This window comes from Dipodomys spectabilis, unplaced genomic scaffold (assembly GCF_019054845.1).
Source record: "Dipodomys spectabilis isolate Male_0828 unplaced genomic scaffold, ASM1905484v1 ptg000178l, whole genome shotgun sequence".
Classification (NCBI taxonomy): Eukaryota; Metazoa; Chordata; class Mammalia; order Rodentia; family Heteromyidae; genus Dipodomys; species Dipodomys spectabilis.
Window position 1 is genome coordinate 2,581,231 of NW_024870855.1, and position 6,000 is coordinate 2,587,230.

Below are 6,000 nucleotides of genomic sequence, written 5' to 3' on the forward strand. Positions count from 1 at the left end.
GTAGTAGATGGATGTTCTGTTCTGTTCTTATTTTAATCTAAAGTACTTTTTCCTAATAATTTAATTCTTATATACTTAGATCTGAGGTTAGTTATGTCATAGTGGTGTTTGGATCCTGGGGCTTGAACCCAGGGCATAGGCACTGCCCCTAAACTTTATGGCTTTTTGGTGGTTCATTTTAGATAAGAGTCTCTTGGACTTTCCCATCCAGGATGACTTTGAACTGCAGTGTTCAGATCTCAGCTTCCTGAGGAACTAGGATTACAGGCATGAGCCGCTGTTCCCTGCATGTCAGTTTTTATCATTGTTGGTGACACACCACACTGGTAATTTACTCACAACTCTTCTCTCAGGCAAATCTATCATAACCCTTCCTAGTTTGTCCTAGTTCAGGTTGGACCAGGATCCTTTGAACCTGCAGTCAACCATGGAGCTACATCTAGCTTACTGTTTCAGATGGGGTCATGCTAACAGTTTGTTGTTGTTGTTATTTTGTCAGTTGTGGGGCTTGAACTCTGGGTCTGGGTGCTGTCCCTCAGCTCTTCAGCTCATGGGTAGCACTCTACCACTTGAGCCACAGCAGCATTTCCATGCTATCAGTTTTATTTGGCCTGGCCCTGAACTGTGATCCTCCCAATTGCTGCCTCTCCACTAGCTGGGAATACGTGCATGAGTCATGTGTCCAACCTCATGTAATGTTTATCAGGCACAAGGAAGGTGGAAGGAGGATGTGAGGAGATGGATAAGAGACTGGGTTGGGAGGGATAATGCATGGCTCCAATCTTTGCCTTAGGACCAAGGCCATGAGACTGAATAGCTGGGTCTCATGTTCACAATGAGAAGCAGAAAAAGCTCTTCCCTTTCAAATGGCCTTGTGGCCAGCCCAGCTTTTCTGAAGACACAGCTTCAGATGGACTGGAAGAAATACTGGGGTTTCAACACAGAAACCTTTGTGCTTCAGTTGTGAGACGGGTGTGGGCCACACACTTCATTGACTCCTTCCACACTGTACACAATACAGGAATTCCTGCTTGCAGCTACCTGTCCCGTTTCCTCTTTATCATTCTAGGTAAGGGCTGAGCTTCACACTCATTCTGAGATTCAGATGATTCTTTTGCTTCTAAAGGTGAAATACAGAGGGATTAAAGTTGGGCACTGAGTCCGTTTCTTTTCAAAAGTGTCACCCCTTCCCTCTGGTTCTCCCAGTGTTTGTCCTCATGACTCCCCTTACCCCCCAAGTGATAGAGTTCATTTCCTTTCTTTAGCTTGCATCACTGAGAAGTAATCTCCAAGGAATTTTCACCTTCTGTTCCCATTGAAATCACTAGAATATAGTGGAGGCCAGAGGTCATCAGGGACAGAGACTTCACAGTCAGGCTGCAAAATAGGACAAGCTGCTTCCTTCAGACTCTTGATTTCAGTGGACTACAATGGCAGCTACAGTGAAAGGCCTGTGAGATCCCTGCCTCACCATCTTGGGCAAGAGGATGTTATCCTTAAACCGTGTCCTGCTTTGAAAAGACTTTGAGGGATCCAGGCTCACAGCTCACAGGCACTGGGACTTCAGTCTGTCAATCACTTTTCTAGCATTGGGAGGCTTACATCTGCAGGGAATGTTAGCATACAACTTTCTGAGCTCCAGCCAGTATCTATGAACACCTGCAACTGAAATTACTTCAGAGCCCATGTGCTCAAGGCTGGCCACTAGCCTCTGGTGTTACTTAGGAGACAGAAGGAAGTAAGTCATGGGGTCCCCATGGGAAGGGTTGTTGGGACCTTGGCTTTGCCATTATGTCGTTTCTGCTTCCTGACCGTCACCAGCTCAACAGCTTTGTCATGATTTCTGCCTCCACACAGGCTCAAAGGGAGGGGGCCAAGTGACCATGGATGGAAATCCATAAAACCTTGTGCCAAAAGGATCCTTTTGTCCTTTTACAGGCTTTGGTCAGGTGTTTGGTCACAGCTACCGAAGATGCCAAAAGTGGTAGTTTTGGCCTGAGTCTGTAAGCTGCTTTTGTGTGCTACATGTGGAAACAGGAGGTAGAAACAATAGGTTGAGGAGGCTAGCCAGCTCTATCTGCACACTGCTGTGCAGTAGGACTTTCTGTTGTGACTAACATCCCCCGAATGCTCTGCAACCCCATAGTCACAGGTGGCTACTGGACACTTGGAATGGGACTGGAGCAATTGAGAGAATATTTACCATTGTTGGACTTGAGCAAATTTAGTCTTCATAACCCTACCTGAGAGAAGGGACTTGAGTAAAGAATGGGTGGAAGCATTCCAGGGTCATTGTCCAGAGAGCCTTTAGTCCACGGTACAAGAGCATAGGAAATGACTGGCTCCTCACCTGCAGAGGACAAGGGGTTTTCCACAAAGCACAGAGCCACACATTCAGTTTTGTCAGGGTGTCCTCATTTCTAACGGAGATCTCCCCAGAGCTGCCATCTTCTCAACACCATATCATGGACAGGATCACAAACACCTGAGGCTCATTTCTTTGGCCATACTGCTTTGCTTTTCTGTCTTAAAGATGGAAGGCTCCTAAGAATCCCTGGCTGTTTCTGAATATACAGTAGCTCATTTCAAAGCCCTCTTATCTCTGCTGCTGTTTGATGGAAGGAATCCTTTACTTCTTCAGTAAGCTTTCTTTCTATGACAAATATTGCATTGGTAACCTTCACTGATGAGTCAAGACGGATATAGATGTGATATGAGATCACATGGAGCACAAGTAAAGGATAGTTATGTACAAGCATGAGTAAGTCACACAAGTTTACATGCATATCAGTTAAAGACCCCATCAAATAAATCCCTGGAGAAACTAAGCCTGTGGGACACACTTACAGTCCAGGCTGCTTGGGTGGCAGAGGTAGCAGCATCGTATTTGTATATGTTCCTCATTCTTAGAATCATTCTTTGGAATGGAATTTCTCCAGTTTGACTTGATGAAAATCAGTGTATGTATGAAATTAACATTTCAAGGGTTATTTTGTCTTGTTTGTTCCTAATAGGTTGCATGTGTATATATACGTGCTTTTATTTTTACATTGCCATTTGCATAGTCAGGGACAAGTCTTTGTCTAAAAGTCTTCAGCTCCTATCTCATCTTCTTTCTGTTGTAGAATTTGCCATGGCTTTAGAGGAAGAACTAGGTTGTGGCAAGATGGCAGGGCAGTTTGTCTAGCCCAGACAGAGGTTGTAAATCAAAACACTAACTCACATGCTCAAGGCAATGAACCGGCTTTGCAGTTCCATAGCTCATAGACAAAGCAGCAATGGAAATTTAAAAAAGCAGCCCTCAAGTAAAAGTAATTATACCACAATTCCAAAGAGAGTAGATGAAAGATGATATTCTAGGATGTAAGATATTCCATGAAATAACATTTTAGTTATGAAGAATAGGAATGAAAATAGTTGGAAAAAATAATGCTTGAGAATAAAACTAGGCAAAGGAGAACAAAAGGAGGATGGACAGGAATAAAGTAGGTAGAAAGCAGGGTGAGAAAGAAGAGGAGGAGAGAAAAGATCCAGATAATGTAAAATAACAAAGGAAATAATATGACATACAGCATAACAAAATCAATATAAAGAATTTTAGGTTGAAAGATGATGAAGAAGAAGCAATGTAGGCACAAGGCTCTTCAGTTCAAATTCCAGTTCAGACAGAAAGATGAAGCAAGGAAGGAAGGAACAAAGGAAGGAAGAATCGAAGGAAGGGAAGGGAAATAGAGAAAACAAGAGAAAAAGGAGAAAAAGGAATGGGGGAGGGAATGGAAAGAAACAGAAACAAAGCAAAGAGGGAAGGAGGAAAGAAGGAAAGGAAGGGTAGAAGAATGGAACAAAAGAGGAAGGAAAGATGAAGAGAGGCTGGAAAGAAAGAATGAAAGGACACAAAATTCATCTTTATTGTAGTCACAGTCCTAAGGCACAAAGAATCAAGCAAGTTGATGTGAGCTAACAATTAGATCCAATTTCTCATTATTAAACAAGTAGCATTTGTTAAAATCCAATCCATTGTATGGAATACAATCATAAGTGATATGTGACTTACTTTTTTTTTTTTTTAATTTGTAGAGCTTTTCTGGTGTTCACATCATCAAGTTTGTCCCAGTAACATTCCCCAGGGAGGGAAATAATAGAATGTCACTGTCTTGGCTCAAAATCATGATAATGAGAGGTGTGGTGTTTAGAAATGCCTTTTTTTTTTTTTTGATCCGGTGGTGGGGGCTGAACTCTGGGCCTGGGCGCTGTCCCTCAGCTCTTCAGCTCAAGGCTAGCGCTTTACCACTTGAGCCACAGCGCCACTTCTGATTTTTTCTGCTTATGTGGTGCTGAGGAATGCCTATGTTTTAAAGTCTGGTAAATCTGATTGATAGAGCTGAGAAAGAGAGCAAGTGCTTTAAAAGAAAGCTAAATCCTTGAAAATGATGATTCTTACATGGTATACTGCTGGTAGATTCACATAAATATGCAACCTGTAACAAATAAAATTTTTCAGCCAGGAAATGCTATCTCGTGCCTATTGAAGAGGCTGAGATCTGAAGATTGAAGTTGGAAGCCAGCCTGAGAAGAAAGTCCATGAGACTCCTTATCTCCAATTAATCAGCCAAAAGCTGTCAGTGGAGGTATGGTTCAAGTGGTAGAGTGCCAGGCTTGAGTGAAAAAACTGAGTACAGGCCCTGATTTTAAGCCCAAGTACACACACACACACACACACACACACACTCCCAGAATAATATAAAAGGAAAAACAAAGACTTGTGTGCTGTAAGGTGATCTTCCTGTGGATAACAGCAAGGACAAGTGTGACTGGGGAACTATGCTTAGATAGAAGCTGGCCACTAATGTGCTAGTCCTGCAAAACCAGCTCTTTTGAGGCTGAAAATGCAGATTTGGAAACAGAAGGTTTAAGGATTAGCTATGGCGTGTGTAAGTTATGAAAACTTACTGAAGCTGTTAAGTAATTTTGATCCAATATTCTAAATCCAAATACTTTCCAGTTGATTGTAGGAATTCACTTTTTAGGTTTGTGGAATACAGGGAATAGAACCAGTTTGCTCCTCATAGACCAAAATTTCTTTCAGGCCTTCTCTTTCCCTCAGGAGAAAGGCAAATTCCCCAGTGAGTCAACAGAAAGCTAGGCATAGATTATGCAGGATGTGGCAGGCCTTGAAGAGCTGGCAAGGTGGGCAGGGATATTTTTGTGTGAGCTAGGCAAATGTTCACCAATACGACCACTGGGAAAGACTTCTGACTGAATTTACTGGTCAGACAAGGAGCGCATGTCATCCTGAGGGCTTTATGCAGGCAGAGATAAAGCGGTGGGACTAGATGAGTGTGGTGTGTGCAGGAGCTTTGCTCAGGGTTGGCTCTTGGAGAGAGGGCACGATGGCTCACCTATTTGGTACAACAGCCATGGAGATGGCTGTGGTACTGGTGTCTGGTTTATCATCTGTTGACTACACAACGTTCTTCCAAGTTGAGCCTCCCGTGATTCCCAGGAGACTGATTCTGTGCAGAGTGGAGTGACAGCTTTTGTGTGTCTGTCAGCTTGTGGCAGGAGCTGCTTAGAGCCACTGAGACATGTGGTAGTAGATAGGGAACAAGCTGATGGATTCAAGCTCTCCTTGCTTTATGTCAGGTGCTGGTGGCTCATGCCTGTAATCATAGCTACTCAGGAGGCTGAGATTGGAGGATCATGGTTCAAATACACCCAGGGCTATAGTGTCCATGAGACTCTCATCTCCAATTAACCACCAGAAAACTAGTGGTGGAGCTGTGGCTCCAAGTGGTTTAGAGCACTAACTTGAGTACAAATGCTAAAGGACAATGCCTAGGCTCTGAGTTCAAGCCCAGGACACCGCCCGCCCCCCACCCCCCGCCCACGTGACTAAATCTAAGCAATTTTTTTGTTTATTTAACAGAGATACACTGAGTCTCCGGTTAGATTTCATTAGCCCCTACATACTGTGGTAGCCAAGACCAAAGGAAGGAGGGT